The sequence below is a fragment of the Carassius gibelio genome, chromosome A19 (assembly GCF_023724105.1).
Source record: "Carassius gibelio isolate Cgi1373 ecotype wild population from Czech Republic chromosome A19, carGib1.2-hapl.c, whole genome shotgun sequence".
NCBI lineage: Eukaryota > Metazoa > Chordata > Actinopteri > Cypriniformes > Cyprinidae > Carassius > Carassius gibelio.
In genome coordinates this window covers 18484550-18502899 of record NC_068389.1, presented here as the reverse complement: position 1 = coordinate 18502899, position 18350 = coordinate 18484550, and positions in this window count along the sequence as shown.

Sequence of the window (18350 nt, the reverse complement as noted above, 5' to 3'; positions counted from 1 at the left end):
TGATTATTAGCCTACACTTGAAAGAGAACTGGTTTGGTTTTTGAGAGACTGAGACGTGCAACGCGTCTGTTTGATTGGTGAGCATGCTCTGCTTATTCCATTCATTCGTTTCATATCATAGCCCAAGGTTTAAATCATTGCCTTTTAAATGTATACAAATATTAGGACGTGTATGATGTATTATTATAGGTGATATTACTCTTGCAAAGCTCTGATTTCTGAGAGATGCATGGAGAGGCAACAGCAATGCGTTGTTTGATTTGCTTCACTCATAAGGTTTACATTCACTTCACACTCGTGACTTTAGAGGTCTTTGTATAATATTGCGCTGATCCCCTGGCTCAACTTTTATCTAGCAAACTCCGGACTGTGCCAGCCTCAGCCGAATATTCAGGCAGAATTATTCCTTCTCCCTTATTTGTTTTTTAAGCCATTATCCGTGCCATTCCGAATAAGGTATTGGGCTTCAGGCACACCCCTAATTATTTCATTACATATTTAAATTTTACATGCAACATAGATAAGGTCATTGAAAGTAACAGCTTTAGAAATTTTGCAATCCTAAAATTCACTGCGTACTTTCAAACTCTTTGTTTGCATTATGGTAAATGCATTCCCGAGTAGTAGATTGTCTCAGACAGCGCCAACTAGTGGTTGAAGTAGTCGATCATTCGACTACTCGGCTAGTCTATGCAAGCCCTAGATCATGGCTTGAACTGCTCCCCCTACAGGACAGATAAAAATAATTTAGGACTGACAATAATTTTTTCAGCTGAGTTACTTATTTTTAAAGATGATTTGGGGTGTGTCTCATCTGCATGCTGCTAGCAAACTACAGCAACAGCTCTGCCTGGCCTGCATTACCACATGCAGATCCTTCTGAAGTTTAAGGTGGCATTAAAGCAGACCGCTTCTCTTTGCAGCAATTGTTAATTATTGATCACACACATTCTCTTTGCCAGATAACAATCAATCTGTTTGATGATAAACACTAAACAAATTTGGACATTAAATTGCATCTAAACATATTCATAGACATATCTGCCGGTGTTATATCCATGTTAGTGTAACTGGGTCTGCTGGTACCTGCCCATTTCTTTTCCAAGGCTCGGGTATGTTGAACTAAAATAAGGCGACCACAGGAATTTGCTGTGATGTTTCTAAACCACATTCATGCAAATGTCATTTTAATTATGTAATGTCAAATCCTGTGTCCTCGTTGCTTCTTGTTTACAGGGGAGGAGAAAGCGGTATTGTTGCACAACATTATGAAGGAATGTTGAAACAGGATGTAGGTTTTTATAAAGCTGACAAATCGGAGCTCGTCTGCTATGAATCATTCCCAAAGCACACACGCAGTGACATCAGCGAAATACACAACAGGTTTATTAGTTTTGTGATGCATTAAATCAAAGGAAACATAAATGTGGCTGCCGTTTGCATGTACCCTGGAGCATAATAGCACAACGGGCACACAGTGACAGTGGCAATACATGAAAATAATCACGAGTGACACTTAACCGGACTCTTGGCATGAGCCGCGACTATTCACCAGTCATTCCCACTCTGCTCTCTGCCGCCTCCTGTTTCATCACGGCGACTTCTGACCACAGAAAGATGGGAACATTTTTCGACCCATGATGGCAGAGGCACAAAGGCTTGATTGTGTGGGTCATTAAGTTAACTAGTCTATTTTGCCTCAAATGGTCTCTGCTATGAGTTAAGGTTGAGGTAATGTTTATATAGCATTATACCGCACCACTTTCTGAAATTAAAATGCTCACAATAGTTATATTCACATGCTGTTTTTCTGCAAATGAGTGGAGATGGAGGGAAAGAAGGAATAAATCTATATTCCTCCACTCTAATAGGTGTAATTACATTGGTGATATGGTAATGTAGAGGCGCTCCCCCCGTCTAGTGTGAGGGGAACAAAGGGCCACTTGTACAGTGCTGGCGAAAATCAGATGTTAATGATATTTCAGGACCTTGTTGAGTCTGGACAGCAGGGCTGGAGTACCTAGAGGGGAAATGACTTCCATGCCTAACCTATTTCAGGCGGTCTGAGCGATATTGAGGGGGAGGGAAAAGGAGGAGGGTCTGTTGGGTTGGCAACCGATTTATCCATTTTACAATCTGGCCAATGTGTGAAGTTAGACTTTCAAGATGACTATTCACAGGGCTTTTTCCAGTCATTGCAAGATTCGGGTTCACTGATTAATGTTTTTCCCTTCATACGTCTCATTCCACGTAATAAGGAGAGCGGGAAACTGAAGTCAAACAGTTGCACTGAGCCCCCCTTCCCTCTTTCTTTTTTTTTCTTCTTTTTTTTTTTGGATAATTTGCACTTGGCTCAATGTTCTTATGAGCACAGAAAATGCCAGATGGATTTTCCACAGCGCTCCCCTTGATGGGGCGTGTGCTGGACATGTCTTGCCAGACAAATCCAGTATGAGTTTCTGTACCACAAAGAGCACTACTGTTTCATAAAGGAACGGGCGGATGCCCAATAAACAGGGCCGGGGAGACTCGGCGAGCAGCAGTAGCGTTTTAAGTCCACCGTGGGCTTTTTACAGAAATCTAGCTTGACAAATATTCAGCCATAAGGGGTCGGGAGATAAAATGAATTGAAAGGCAAATCACTAGTGCGAGTCTATTCTCAGAAAACATCTGAGGTTTGACTCTGGCTCAAACTGCACTATTTTCCCCTAAATTTCTTACATGTGTAAAATAATTTAAGATAATATACTGGAATGAAAAACAAACTTATTTTTACAATAAACATGGCAACGAGAGCTCCTATTACCAAACTCGCTGCATCCACTTCAGAAATTTGTTTGACTAGTTTTAAGAGTCGATGTGGGTGGGGTGGGATACCAGATTAATCTCCTTTTTTTTTTCACTCATGCAGTTAGTTAAATGACAACTTTTATTGTGTATGTGTGTGTGTGTGTGTGTGTGTAAAATAAATTATTTTATTTTTATTTTTATTTATTTTTTGTGAAAGATTCAGTGTAGACTATATGCATTGAATGTTTATATGTAAGGACATAAAACAAAACAAACACGAGCAAAATAAAATAAAAACAAAATAACTGAATATTTCCAGTGCTATTTAAAAAAAAACTGCATAAATATTAATAATACACCTGTTGTATAGTAATACTTTATTGTTTGTTTTTTTAAATGGTTTTTAAAAATGATTTTCTGCATAATGCATGGCGATTCAGGCACTGTAAATATTTTGAAGGTACAGTACAAATGCACATACACAATACAAAACCTCATGAATGATTTACTCACCTGAAGATCTTGTGTGAAGCTGTAAATCTGACCATCATTCTATAATAGGTGTACAAGTACCGTTATGTTTTTTTTTTCTTTTTTCTTTCGGCAAGTTCAACATGTATCTCGGGTTTTGTCATACTGCAGCCATGCAAACAATTTCAAATCTGAATCTTTGTACCCCTAATGTAAACATTTGCCTCACAGACAATCATTTCTAATCTGCCTCTCTCGGTTTAGTAATTGTGCCCAGTCTTAAACTACATGCCTGCTCAGCTCTGTTTCCCTCTGCTTTTAGTTTGGACACAGAGCTTTCATGTGGCATATTGTCTGACGGTCTTTGGAAACTGAAATGCATTATACCATATGTTGTGCTGCAACTCATTATGAGCAGTGTCTGCTTCAAAGGCCTGCGACAGATTGATCCTCTGTACTAAACCCAGCCTGAAATGCATTGGAGGCAGGGCTTTGAAATGAATAAATCGGCTTTGAAATTGTTAACTCTGTGTGATAATTCCTGTACTGTTACTGCCATGAATGCAGAACGACTGCTAAAAATGCAGCTCTGAATGATGACAGTCGATTTTGTTGCAAATAAAAATCTAGTATTAAGATTATTGTCGGTAAAATTCCCCAAGCGTTTTGAACAGGGGCAAGGGGCAACTGTGAATAATTTATGTCCATCTAAGCGGAACAGTCTGTGGGAGATTTCACGCATGACTGTACATTTTTAGCGTTTTTAGAGTTTGTGCAATTTAGCGGAGAGGAAAGGAAATCATAATATTACATCAACCCCTCCCCAGCATGACAGTGATAAAATACAGCTCCCTTTATAGATGGGTATTTTAGTGTATGCATGTAAGTGCATATGTGTAAATGGGTCTTAAACACCTGCAAGCTGACATATACATACAGATATTTGTGTGCATGCAGCAGCAGGTTCAGGGGTCATGTCCAGCACATCTGGTGTTCTGTAACGCCTTTGTGTTTGATGGGCTTGTAAAAGCAGTAAGTAACAGAGACTGCAAGAACCATGTGACTTAACCGTAAAAGTCTCCCAGTATATTGCACTAGAAAAAGAATAACCAGTCCCACACAGACTTCTTCAAATATCAGAAAACACTTTGATAAGCTGCCATCTGTTTTGATGGAATTATGAATTAAAACAGTGTGATGTCTCAATTCATTAATTGTACCCGTTCTTTTATTTTAGATAATGAGGATAAAATGAACATCTGGGCTTAGTAAAGATTAATGCTTTGACCTGATGGTTTCACATTTAACATGAATATGTTAAAATGAATGACATTTTAATTTAAATAAATACAAATACTAATAAATAAAATGAATTAAAATAGTTTACATTTTAATTTAAATAAATCAGAAAAATTATTTTAAGGGGAAAAAATTTTTTTCAATAAAAAAGAGCATGTGTTGAATATTTTATATTTGGTATCATGCAATGTTTACCAAATTGCATGCATTTTACATGTTTAATTCTGTAAAAACTTAAAGTTCAAAGTAATCTTTTTTTTGTGTGTGTTAATTACATTTTATTAATTCCAAATGTTCGCTTATTCCAATTTATTTATTCTAGTCTGGTCAGGAATGTTCTAAATCAATTCTTTGTTTATCACAAACAGATGCCACAGTTTCTTTTATTGCTATATTTTGTTTACAGGATGAATATTACTTCAAAATGATGGACATGACAGTCTTGGAAACAAAAGCAATTTGAATGGAAACTAAAACCTACTTTTCCCCTACATCATCTGGTAACTTGTCTCTCCATTTTCCTCATTAAATGCAGTTTGTATTGCTTGTCTGTTGTATGATACTGTATAATTCTTAAAAAAAAAATGTGACACTCAATAAATCCAATAAAAATGTTAATCTAAATGTAGGTCAACTTTCAGCCGTGGTAAACAGAAACCCAGAAATCCTCTCACAAATTACATTGATTTAGAACTGTTGAGTGCGCACAGAGTCTCCCTCAAATACTTAGCTTTTTGCAATATTTGAGGATGAAAAAAAAAACAGAAATCTGTCTTCATTCAGTCCCACTCAATTTATTCCAGAAATGAAACACTTTTATGTCTTTACACGCAAATGTGGGCCGTTGTGGGGCCTACACCGAGAGATTTCAGTGAGCATCAGTAAGCATGTGTGTCCTATTTGGGTTTTACAGTAACGTGCCATCTGTATTTGTGCCTGTAACAGTGTGATTAATACCGAGAAGGTACATCACACTCTCTGGCTCTGGGTTTTAGGTCAGACTATCAGCCTGCAGCTCTGACTTTCATGTGCAGATCAGCAAATTGAACCCAAATGCTCTAATGATGTGCTTTTGAAATCATTCCTTATCTTTCATAGGCAGTTACTGTCTGAAAACAATGAGGACATTCCTGCAGGCTGTTGAATACGATCGTGACTATTCAGCGGAAGCGAATCTGTACTGTATCCTTCAGCATATATAATCAATATGACCAGTATCTGGGATAAGTGTTAGTGAAAAGGGCAACCTGGGGGTCTGCGATCATTTATTTGCTTGTTCATAGGTCACATGGAGCCAGACATTTTTCAGTGACACTCATCTGATAATAGACATTGACAAGGAGGGGTCACTGGCTTATACAAGATGCAGTGAAAGAACCATTGACTTACTGTATGCAGACCAGTGTTTATTGATGTCTGTTTTTAATGTTAAGGAACATTATACCTTTGGATGGGTTTTTTGGCCACTATTCAACATTTCACTTTAGCACTTATAAAGCTTTAAATTGGCCAAAAAAGTCAATAAATAAATAAATAAAACGAAAGAAAGAAAGAAAGATATCTGGGAAGTGAATGTTACGGTTAAGATGTGTTCAGATCAACTATCTGACTCAAATCTGTTTAGTTGTTTATAGTCCAAACAGCAAAAACTCACATGGAATCCATTTTTCTGTGGTTTGAAATCTGAGTTTGAAAACGTGATTCAGTCTGAACAATCGGATCCTGATTTCTAAAAGTTTTCTTGCTATTTGCGGTGCAGCATATCATAAGTCAAACCTGCAGGAATAAATAAATATTATGGAAAAATGGAGGAATGTCTATAGTCATTTTCACATAAATGCTTAAGTTGAACCTTTAAATGACCATGCTTAATAAATGCTTGTTTGTGAATGTGAAAAATGACCATGTTTGTGATAAAAGCGTTGGAATGGTTTCACATTTAATATTATTGCAATAAAATCATATTTTTTTTATTCAAATTAAAAAGTAAATATACTTAAAATAAATATTAAGTGAAAAAATGCTTTTAAAAATATAAAAGTACCTATGAATTAATATTTCAAGTAGTTTTGTTGTTATTTTGTGCGGTAATCTGCAGTGATTTCCTCATATGCTTGTGTAACCACTTCCTGTACACTTCACTAACCATCTTATGGGCCCTTCTGTAAGGGATCCAGATGCTTTTTCCATTTGGAACATCTTTATGAGTTCTGCAGTGCCCTTTCTGGGGCACAAAAGTGCCATTTGGAATTGGTCCATTCTGTCCATCCATAACCAACTGATAAAATCTTTGTCTAATTACTCCAGCCAGTCCAATAACAAAGGCAAAAAAGAACCTGCAAAGTCATTTAGCTCTGTGAGCATTGCTAGACTGTAATTAAAGGCTTTGCCAAGAGAGCAATATCTTTTGAGATGTGAGATCTCTTGAGCTAGAAAAGCATGAGATTAAGATGTTTTGCATCAGCTTTCTGTAACACTGGAGAATATGAGAGAAGAAAAAAAGATGTGTAATTGGGACACAATGGCATGACAGAAGTAATATAACAGGCTTTTATTTATCAAAAGAACTGGCTGAAATGATGTTTTTCAATGTGTCGAGGGGAACAAGAATGGCTATGAATAAAGATGAGGATTCTTGCCCAGTAAGACTGTATTAGTAGAAATCGACCAGCTAATTTTTGTGAATGCTAATGTCCCAAAACACACAGTGGTGTTACCTTGGAAAGCCTCTTCCTTCTGCCGATCTGTCTGGAAGTTCTGCAGGTATATCCAGTAGAGTTTCAGTTCAGCTTGTGTACTCAGCTTTAACACACTATTGTCATTTTAATGTGAAATACTCTCAGCAAAAGTTGTTCTTTCTTTTTCCCCCTTTCTGGTTCCATGTCACACTGTCAGCTGTCTCCTGGGCTGAGAGGGATTCGCCCGAACTGCTGAACGATGGTAACAATTTGTGGTTAGAAATTCAGGTGCAATGGTTTAAACAAGCAAACAATTTAAATACATTTATTTATTTGTTTTATTATTTGGGAAATCAAGCGATATCGTCCTCCCATCAGTTATTTCAAGTGCAATCATTTTATTTATTTATGCATTTAATAAATGCAAAGTGTCTTAAATTGCATTAATGACATGAATTTTATCAGTTAATGCAATATCTGGGAATCAAATTTATGACCTTGGTTTTGCTAGTGTCATTGCCATTATATAATATATTCAGAATTTGTAATAATATATTGTATAATATATTATTATATTGTAAAATTGTATAATATATTCAGAAATTATACATTTCCTTGTATAAATACGCTATACTAGAAATTACATTTACTTATTAATGTATATAACATATTTATATATATATTTTTTTTTTTTTACATATACACTGCTTTTCAAAAGTATAAGGTTGGTAATATTTTTTAAAGGGTTTTAAAAGGTTTGTTAAAATGGAATTTATTTTTCTCATGGCAAAACTAAATTTTCAGCAGTCATTACTCTAGTCTTTATTATCACATGATTCATCAGAAATCATTCTAATATGCTGATTTAATGCTTTTTAAGGATTGTTTAATGAATAGAAAGCTCAAAATAACAGCATTTATTTAAAATATAAATTCTTTGTCATACTGTAAAAGTGTTCAATTACACTTACAATTTAATGTATCCTTAATGTAAAAGTATTGATAAAAAAAAAAGTTTTACTGCCCCTATGCATTGGTGTATATGCTGTGTACATTAATAGAAATCATGTTTCATAAAACAAAATTTACAATTTATAGATGCAGTGACTGGACGTGCCCCAGAGCTGAAAACTTTGAATGGGTTGTGTGTGTAATCTGAATGTTTGAGGAATATCAGTACAAGGCTGCCACGCAAGAACAGTAACAAATGAAAGTGGCAGCAGTAATATGTTTTTAAAGGGCCATAACACAGCTTCAGAAGTTGTGTCTTCCAACAGAATTGCAGTAAAATGGAGTTAGTATGAAGAAGGAAATCTGAATGGAGGAGATGTTCTCCATTTTTCACTGCTTTTCTGTGAGACTCCTCCACTTTGTTCGGCCCAGTTTGAGGGGGGTTGCTTCTAGGGAGCATGTTTGCTAGCCCTATCGCGTTTCCCAGAAACCTCAAAGAACATCTAAAACACGCTCTCTCTCTCTCTCTCTCTCTCTCTCTCTCTCTCTCTCTCTCTCTCTCGGTCTCTCTCTCTCTCTATCCTACTGACTGCAGTGAGGGCATCTGCAGAGGATTTCATGACCTTCACAGTCTCAGTGGAGAAGGACGTGTTCTGAGAGAGATGGATTCTCTTTGTTGTGTCTATTTGTTCATTCTCTTTATAGACTTACTTCTTAGTTAAGCAACAAACTGAGGTACAGTGAGCCAGAACACTTTTATTAACATTGGCCTGCTGTGCACTGTTCAGTGATGTTCAACTTCTGTCGTCTTCACAGCCTCTCCTGAGTTATCATGACAACAAACATAACTAAACTGTTTTGGCAGCAGTTAGCACACATGTAAACTGGCATAAACACAAATCGACTGAGGTTTTCTTGATCAAAACTAGACTACAAAAACATACCTTTTTGAAGTACCTCCACAGACATTGATGCAGCTCGTGTAAAGACTAAAGTTTGTTGATAGTTTGTTGACTTTTCAACCTGATATTATCGGCATATTTACATTTTCATGCAAAGAAAGCATAAGAATGGATGAAAAGCATTTACATTTTGTTCTGTGTTGATTTTGCAATTTGCACTGTAAAATAAGTGTATGTATTTTATATATTTTTAGACATAAGAGGAAACATAATTGACATGAATTATATATATACTTTAATATATTTACATAACAGACATGGATACAAAAAGTATATAATGTGCCACACACACACACACACACACACACATATATATAGCTGATTTTCATTTGTGTAAATATATATTATGTGTGTGTGTACATACAAAAAAGTGTATAAAGTATTATTCACTGTAAATTGTGATACATGTGTATATACACACACACACACACACACACATGTTTGTTTTTGTGAAAAGTGGGGACATCCCATTGGTGTAATGGTTGTTACTGTACAAACTGTATATTCTATCGCCCCTTCACCCACCCTACACCTAACTTTTTTACTTTCTCAACAAACAAAAAAATTAATAAATAAAAAAATTCTGTATGGTTTATAAGTGTTTTGAAAAATGGGGGGATGGGTTATGTCCTCATAAGTCCCCTCTCCTTGTAATACCTGTGTCATACCCATGTCATTATACAGAGTTGTGTCCTGATATGTCACAAAAACACTATATTATAAACAAATTTTACTGAAGTTAATTTCCTGTAAATATGCTTCTGTCTAACACTTCACCAGTAAGACAGCTCTGAATGGGCTTGGCAAAATGGGAGGGACATTTTTGCAAGTTTAGCAAATTATAAAGCTCAAAGATTAGATAATTATGTGAATTTTTCAAATCCACAGTCTGCTATGCTCTGCAAAAATGTATGACCTTACAGAAGAGCAGCCTAAGCCTTCTTTATAAGCTGTCACTGATTACAGTTTTCTGCACATATTCTTCCAACCCAAAGCATGCACAGTTTGAAAAAAGAAGACATGTATCCTTCTGTATGATTAATCAATCCACTTCTTAGTGCTTCTATTCCCCCCTCAGACTGCCAGACTATCTCCTCGCACAGCTAGGACGCTCTGAATTATTAACCTGCAAAACAGCCTTTTAACTTACAAATCAAGTCTTTGGGCATGAAAAACAGAATAAGGCTTTATGCTGACTGATTTAAAAAAATATTGCCCTTTCATTCCTCTGGATGATAGGATGTAGAGTGAAATCTTACCTTATTTGAGAAAGGCATAATGTCTTGTCTTTAAGATTGATCACAAATCAATAATCAGTTCAGAAGATTCATGTGCTTGAATTCATAGTCCTCCCTGTTTCAGAACTGCAGAATGAGACTAAAAAATTAAAATGTGCACAAATAATTTCAAATCATATGCAATTTTGTCAGTGCTCCAGGGTTTTCTTCCCACAACAATGCAAGAAAACGATTGTTGGTTATTTTCATTCAGAAAGATTGACAGAACCAGACTTGTGCTTATTCAATAGTTAGCAGTTTAGGGGGTCTTGAAGGAATATGTTGTTTGGGTGTCATGTTTGAACCATAATCTAAAAAATATTTGACTTTATTTTATTTTCAACACCTTTTATTTATTTGAAGCCCTGTGTTTTGTAGCCTGATATTATTAAAATATAGGGCTTCGGTGGTTAGCAACTTACACGGTCACTTTAAAGATGCCACACAGTGCTTCTTTCATCAGAGGTTCGGTGGAAATATTCTGTCTCCAGCACTTTACCTAAACCCTTTCACAGTCTGTTACATTATAGAAGATGGAAGTCTGATAAATAACCTCATTACAGGAGTTCAAAGAAAGTCAGCATGGATTTTCTGGAACTTTCCATAGACCGTGTGTGCTGGTTAGCCAGCTGCGGGCCTGCGTCTACAGTATCTCATCAATTCTATGCTGATTGGGGTCACGTACCTTGAGGAAAAGATATGCTTCAGGGCTCCAAACAATGTAATAATGAGACCTCCTTTTTCTTACGTTACCGAGGACAGACGTTGATGAAATGTGATCACATATGTTAATGAAGACCATAATCCCTTGCCAGTGTCCCAAATTGTAGGCATGTTATCAATGTACTTTCATTTCATTTCATTTATTGCTATTATTACTTTTTTTTTTCATTAAATGTTATGTTTTTCAACTAAATGTTAGCTTCATTCAAAATACATTCATGTTAAATAAAATGTCTTTAACTCTAAGTGCTCTTTTGGTTCATGAAACCTTTTTAGCTCTTAATTACCACGAGAACTTTTTGGAACATTCTAGTGCATCACTCAGCTGTAGACATGAATGATTCTGTCAAGGTGAACTAAAATGCAACCTATAATCTATAATCCTGCAATTTAGCTGATAAAATAGATAAGAGTGTGGGTGGTAAGGGAGGTGACAGTGTGGAAAACTCCATGCCTGAGTGATCAGGGATGATTGGAGGCTGAAGTATTGACAGGAACATTTTCTCATCAGATCCTTTGGATGGAACAGACACCAGTGACAGGAGAAAGACACAAGCCTTTTACAGAATATCAATTCTCGTGCTTTCTCTGAGCTTCACAGGGAATGGGTATTAAGATGCAACAGGTCATCTGCAGTTTTCATACTGAAAAGTGAATGGCAGATAAAACTCTTGGAAAACACGTCCTGGAAGTGTGTGCTTTGTCCCCGACTCTTAAGATTAAATGGCTCTAAACAGTACCGAAAAATGTCTCTAAACGGTACCAGAAAAGGGTTCTTTGGCTTGTAACAAAAGCAAAACCCTTTTTAGTGCTAAATGGTTTCCATATAGAACCATGCTGTGAAAATGCTACTATATATAGTGACCTTAATGGTGTTTTAAATAACCTTTTTAGTTTATTTTCATTAATATTAGTATTAACATAGTTATTATCATTGTTAATATTATTTGTATTATATTATTTATTAATATTGTTTTTTAGTCCTCTATCTGCCTGGTATTACAATATCCTGTAGTGACTATTAGAGTTTTAAATAAAAACAACAACAACAACAACGTGTCAGTTAGGACATTTTATGTTTTAAAATGACATGAATTTGTAGCAAAAATGACAGTGCTCTAACAACAGTTATTAGCAGAATACATGAATAAATGACAGTTGGCAGTGAAAATAAATAAGTACATAAAGAAGTAAAACAAAATGAAATACATAATGAAATGAAAATAGTGAAATGAAGACCATGTTTCATAATCCCATATGATGCCTGTAAGTCCATCATTATGTATTTTGGTGTGAATGAGTGGCCGTTTCCCTCTGCAGATGACGAGGTTGTAGGATGTGACAACATCTGAAATACACAATTGAGTTATATAATAAAGATCTTTACACTCTGACACAAAGAACCATTTCAGAAATAAAAGGGTTCTTCAGGATGCTATGGTTCTAGAACCTTTAAAGAACCATCTTTTTTTATTTTGGAAGGATGATTTTCATCTCATTTCTATGCACATATAAAATGTTGAAATACTTTAAGACTGAACTGGCTCAGTGAGTCGTCTACTTCTCTTGATGACTCAAAAATTGGCTGAATTTAATGCATTACTTATTTAAAATGCAATACATTGGCCCTCTTCTTCAGCAAAAGATGGCAGATGTTCACACAAATTTATCGCTATGAAAAGCAAACGCAAAGTTTTTGGTTGATATTCTGTCTCTATCTGTTAAAATAAACCTACCATATAATTATATGGTACATATAACCTACCATTAATTTCTTTGTAAGTGGGCAAACTTACAAAATCAGCAGGGGATCACATAAATATTTTCCTCACTGTATGTATTTATGTGTGTGTGTGTGTGTGTGTTTGTATGTGTATATACATAGACACACACACACACACACACACACGCACGCACACACACACACACACACACACAGTGCCGTCTTATGCTAACTAACATTTATTTGTTCAAAAATACAATTTAAAATAACTTGTCTTTTATTTTAATATATTTTAAAATGTAAATTCTTCCTATGATGGTCTACGTAACTTTAATGTGTCCTGTGGCTCAGTGGTAGAGCATTGCGTTAGCAACGTAAAAGGTTGTGGGTTTGATTCCCAGGGAATATATGTTAGGTAAGAAATCTTAGCCTGAATGCACTGTAAGTCGCTTTGAATAAAAGCGTCTGCTAAATGCATAGATTTAATTTATGTAGCCTATGTTTGTCATTTATTGCGTGTTTAGCATTTTGTAATCTCATGTAATCTCATCTTGTCTTCTTTAGGCCTGGTTCACATGGGACGATTTTAAAATTGTCGGCCGATTTTCCAAACCTGAGAGACCCCACACACGGCGATAAAAAATCACGGGTCTAACAGTTTTGGTCGTTCAGTGTGTGGTGTGCAGCCACACGGCAAAATCAACACATCACACACGAACCGATTTGACTCCCGAGCATTCCCAGATCAGACGGAAAATCTCGCAAAATCCCTTGAGATCAAACGTGACTTCAGAGTAAACAATCATTGCAGAAGAAGAGGATGCAGTGGCCATAGTTTGTGCTTTGTTTTTAACGGAAAAAAAACATAATAAAAACAAGAAAAGGCGATGGTCATAGAGGTGAAGACAACGCGAGCATGGACTATACTTGCTACATCATGATATTTGTTGTTTTATCTCATAGAAATGTTGTTACGTACTACACCGATTAATAACCATTGAAATAAACGTTCATATATTCGTTTCCATGTACTCTGGTGGAGTAGAGTTGTGGATGTAGTTATGCCCATCGACTTTATTTGTATTTGTTATATTATATACGCCGGCTGTTTTGATTTAGTTTCCCAGTACTTCCTCGCCACCTCGTCACCTCGCTTTCTGATTGGCTACACGCCACAGTCCACAGGCTGCGTGATTGTTTGTCCTCAGGGGACACCACACATGAGAAGAAATCGGTGCAAATAAATCCAACATGTTGGATATCCCCAATTTGAGATCGGAGCGGTCCCGACGTTCTTCCGAGCAGAGGAGAGCAGTCTTAACACACCACACACGGCAGGAATATTTTATCAGATTATTTTACGATAATCGGAGCATCCTAAGATTGTCGGAAGGGGTGAATCGGGGCTAAAATCGGCCTAATTATCCTGCCGTGTGAACCAGCCTTTAGTCTCATCTCATCTGCTTTCATCTTGTCTTGTTTACTCTTATCTCTTATATTATCATCTCATCTTACCTCGTCTCATCTCATCTCCTCTCATGTCTTCTTGTCACGTTGTCTCTCCATCATCTCTTCCCATCTCACTTTGTCTCATCTCTTCTTTTGTATCATCATTTTTCTATTTGGATATCATTTTATCTCATCTGATCTCTAGTCATTTCAGTTCTTAGTGGATGTGGCAGAGTTCATACTGTGGTGCTGATAGGCCCTTCTTCTCCTCTGCCGCTGATTAAAGATCTCTCACCCACACTTATTAATTTTTCTGCTTTATGTCTTGTCATTCAGCTGCTGACTTCATATTTTTCTTGCTGTGCTTCGTGTTAAGCCTGTTAAGCCTGTCCTCTTCACAGAATCCCTGTTTACGGTAATGGGTATGGTAATCCTTAGGCCAACATTCATAGTACTAAGAATACAGACAGAATTACTGACATGACACCAACAATCCTTTTTTTAAACAGCTGTTGAAAGCAGGGAGTTCTCCCACCCCATTGCTTTGGCTTGACACCTTTGCTTATGTTTCTGACTACTGATGTCCCGAGAGTTCCTCAAATGTCTTTTCCTTGTCCTCTTTCACACAAAAGAGCAAAGATACCTCAGAGTTTCATTGCTTCAGAGTCCCGGAGGATCGCTTAAATTTGAGAGAGTGGCTGAAAATGTTCTGTTTGTATGACAGCCAAGATCATCAATCATTTTCCTTGTGATTTTGAATGCATATGAATCCAATTTAGTGGAAATTCTCTCTACAAAGGCCCTACTAATGCGGTGCATAATCTGCTGGTTGCACAATGTACTGTGAACAAATAGGCAAATGATGTTTTGCCAATTTGATTGATATATGGAAATATGAGGAAAGTTTGTGCATGAAAATTCCAGCTGACACGGACAAAGACACTTTTTTTCCATCCTTTCTTCCATTATCGCAAAAATCCTCTGCACTCATGAAGTTGGCAAAAAATGAAAAATAGCTACACCACAATAGCTGGCAATATATTTCTCCATCCTGGTGACTGGCAGACTGCAGATGTCAGTTTACAATAAATCTTCTGTTATACATATTTTAAACGGAATAGAAGATTGTGGTCGCTTAGGAAAATGTGAAGCTTGTGTGTTGTTTTTATTCTCACCAATGCTGAAGTGTATATAACTGAACTTTTTCATAAACAGATTACCCAAAACTATTAAGATAATCAACAGTTTGTGTGTATTACTGTATATATATAAGTAGTTTGTACCATGGAACCATTTCAAAGTAGCTATTCCCATGTTTCTCAGATCTACATTTGCAAGGTGAGGAAGTTTAAAGCAAGTACAATTTAAGCAATTTGAGCTTGTGAACAATACCTGCACAGATCCCACAGGACTGTCACCACACAGCAACAAGCTACTATATGCTGCATCTTATTTAATCTTAAGTAAACACACATTGCATGTGTCCTACATTAAGATGCAACCCATGTAACATGCTTTTGTTTAACTCGAGTGCTGCTGATTTGTTCCTACTGCAGTTAGTATGTAGACTGCATGTTTTATTTCTATATTTATTTCAGAGAACATGAGGCAGTGAACTCTACTGTTCCCATAAAACACAAAGCTTTCTTTGTTTTCACATATGTAAAATCACCCTTGAGGCCTTTGGGGTCACGTTTACATGGAGGGTGTTTGAACGCATGTCCACACTATCTCAAGTGAGGCATTGCCAGAAGCCTGGGGTCAACAGTGGACATGAATACATGCAAGTTCCTGAAAATTAGTTCAAAATGTGCTGCATTTGGATCAGTCAGACTGGTGGGAATGCAAATGGATGCAATGCCATTCTTAGTAGAGAAAAATAAATCAAGCTTCATTTTTATGTTTCTGTTCTGAAGCAATGGGTGTTGAAGTATGCAGTTCTATTTAGTTAACATTCACCATTTTTCCTGTCTGATGCATTTTTGTTTGCATGCTTTTTATTGTTTTGCTAAAATAATAGATGTATTAAATGATAGCTCCAGGTGGGCCACACTGAGGTGAACATTTAAGACAAAAACTATTTTACTAAATTTAATTTTAAAGCTCTGAAAGTTACAATGTGCATTAAAACAATTAATGAGACGTGCTTATTGTAATGATTTATTACATTCAGATTGCAATTTTGATAATATTATTTCAAGCTTATTTCTAAAAGTCATGTGTCTGTGTATGAAAAATATATTTTTTGAGAATATATATACAAGTGTGTAAGAAATATGCAAATGCACGATAAGAATCAGCATATTATTCATATTTTACATAACAAATAAATAAAATAATAAAACAGAAATAATTTATAATCAAATCGACTGATTTATTTTAATACTTTTAATTGTATACATTTTTTAATACATTTTTATTTCAGTTTTACAGTTGTTTTTTTTTACACCAGGTTATAAATTAAAATAAGTAATGCTGCCTTTGCAACTATTTAAATAAATTCAATTGTTAAATTCACTATATTCTTATATATTACAGTTAACGTGACAATATATTTTTATATTTATTTTTATAAGGTTTTAGTTTTATAATAACCTGTTAGGTAGGAGGTTCCTCAAAAAGATATCATCATATTTGTGGGTCTGATAATGCCAGTAATAAATTATTGAAACAAATGAATGGAATGTGTTATTGGTAAAAGACTGTTTCTCATAAAACATAACACAATCATTACTCAAACTTGGTTGAATTATTTTTATAATTTTTTTTTCTCCAGTTGAGTCAGAGTTGCTTAATCCTGTATATCCCAGCATGCCCACTTCATGATCTCAATGCCCACTGTAATTTCTGTTTCTGAAGTGTTAATGGACAGGTCTGGCACAAGGTATTTCAGAGAAGCCCATGCAAAGAACCAATCAGACAGCCTTCATGGTCCTGATTGGACCCACAGCAGTGGTCAGGAGCAGAAGAACTGGGTCTCATCTTGATACGAGAGCACAGGGCAATTTCTAATCTGGTGAAGGGGAGCTGAAAGGAAAGTAGAACCCTGGCTAATTCAGCACAGCAGCAACAGGCTTTTCCATTTGGACCCCGGGCTGTAGCAGGCAAGTCCTCATATTTCGCAGGTCTCCGTGAGATTAGTCTTTATAATGGTGAAAAGCAGAAGTCTGCAACAGCAGATCAAAGCCATTTCTGTGCAACCAGGACCATGTTAAATGCACAATTTGAGGAGAGAGTGAGAGAGATAGACAGACAGACAGACAGACAGAGACCAATATATGCCGAGGCATAGAAAGTGAGAAACTGAGAAAGACACTTTTAAGGGAACTCTAGCTTCTACCATCACCTCTCCCATCTCGAGACATTCAGCACTTTCATATTTCATTAAATGTGTCGGGAATGAAAGAGCGAGCAGGTCTTCAGCAAGGATTCCTCTTCTCTGATGCATGCTTCTGCTCATTGAGACAGCTTTCTGCCTCAGATGGACTAATTTCTTGATTTTTGCGAAAACACGTTCAATATGTGCAAATCCTAAATTAGGATTACACAGAACACATTTATTTCCCAATCATCATCATTCTGTGTGCACTGAAACAGTGCTAAATAACATGGAGTTGAACACACTAGTAGCAAATAAAATGATGAATGGTGGTGGTGAAGTGTCAAAAGAACACTTCTTTTTTTCTTTTTTTGAAAAATACATTTAAGTGCTTTAACGTAATCTTGACATTTCTGCTTTTAAATCCCGTTATGCACCTGACAGTTAGGTATCCATTATAAGTCTATTACTGCATCTTTTTTCACAAATTGAGGGACAAGTTTAAATGATTTGCTGTCGTAACTAATGGCATGCCACCAATAAATAACCTGAAGAAGCCCTTATCACTGTAATTACCTTGAACAAGGAACTTTATTTTAAGATCGTGTAGAGCTCAAGTATGTCATTTGATCCATTATCATTACTAAACAGAATTTGAAAAATAACTCTTACGTTCAGACGGCTTCCTGAACACTTACAGTCTTGCCC